The sequence below is a fragment of the Gracilinanus agilis genome, chromosome 1, assembly GCF_016433145.1.
Source record: "Gracilinanus agilis isolate LMUSP501 chromosome 1, AgileGrace, whole genome shotgun sequence".
NCBI classification, from domain to species: Eukaryota; Metazoa; Chordata; class Mammalia; order Didelphimorphia; family Didelphidae; genus Gracilinanus; species Gracilinanus agilis.
The window spans coordinates 622,890,250-622,891,614 of NC_058130.1; the positions used below are offsets into that span (position 1 = coordinate 622,890,250).

Below are 1,365 nucleotides of genomic sequence, written 5' to 3' on the forward strand. Positions count from 1 at the left end.
TTTGAGGATCAAATGAGATAATGTATTTAAAATATTTTCCAAACCTTAAAGTACTCATTATATAAATGTCAGCTAGTATAATAGCCTGGGACTAACACAGGCAAAAATATGGGTATTTCAGTAATGACTTGGGTGTGATATTCTGGTAAATTTAATCAATGTAAATATATGGAAAATCCATAGTCCTCAAACATCTTTGCTCTCAAACATGTTTAAAACCTATTAATTATTCAGATAATATTCTCAATATTTTCACTTTGTGCCGACACAGCTAGGTGGCACAGTGGAGAGAGTACTAAGCTTGGAATTAGGAAGATCTCAGTTCAAATTTGACAGATATTCACTTTCTGTGTAATTCTTGGCAAGCCACTTAATCTCTGCCTGCCTTAATTTCCTCTCAGCTGTAAAATGAGGATAATAATAGCACATGCCTTTCAAAGTCGTTGCTACTGAAAGAATCAAATAAGGTAATTTTTATAAAGTGCTTTGCACATGTTGCCTAGTGCATGGTTGATAAACAAATGCTTCTTTCCTTGCCCACCCCTTGTAGACTCTTCAGGCTATATATTAGCTTATCTTGGCTAAAAATACTCTATCAAATTGGTGTTTAGCACAACCTCTATTGTGTTTCTTCTCTTTCTCTAGATATCCCAAATCATCAACTATATTACTAGCTGATCACTTTGTTGTGCCCTTTGCAAGTCCATGATAATAGCTTTAGTTTAGGTTAAATTACACATTAATGCTTTGTAATACAATTTCTACTGCAGTAAAGCTTACATATCAATTAGAAATATTATCAGCTATCATTGAAGTTGTGCTATTTTGTTTAATAAAAATGAAAATGTAGAAAAATAGAGAAGCATCTAATTAACCAAAAAACAATCTATAACAGAATAAACCAGGGCTTGAGAAAATGATTTAAGAAAGCTAGACATTGATTATTTTCCAGACACAGAAAATAGAATAGTTAGATGGTATAGAAGAGGTGGCAATCTTTTAACTGTATATGTGCTATAAAGGCTATTAGGAACAGCTAGTCAGACTTTTTCCATCCTTATTAAAGAGAACACTTAAATTTTCTCTTTTTATATAGCCTATTAATAAATGACAACAAGTGATGAAGTATATGTGTATATATACTAAGTGATAAAATAACATATGCAATATTTACTATGACATGCATCATCCCTGTATAGTAGATGAAAGGAGATTTGATCATATTGTAAATTATAAGTTTGTGTGTGTGTGTGTGTGTGTGTGTGTAGTGTGCCAATGTATATTTATGTAACATCTTTCTCTGTCAGTGACAGGATGAGTGGGATGACCTGTGGAAAGAGAGAGCAGGAAAAAGAAAACTGAGAT

At 32.4% G+C, this 1,365-nt stretch overlaps 1 pseudogene; it reads right to left on the bottom strand.

Annotated features, from left to right (window-relative positions):
* Positions 1-958: 958 nt before the first annotated feature.
* On the bottom strand, positions 959-1,099 carry LOC123232823 (annotated as a pseudogene).
* Positions 1,100-1,365: the final 266 nt, after the last annotated feature.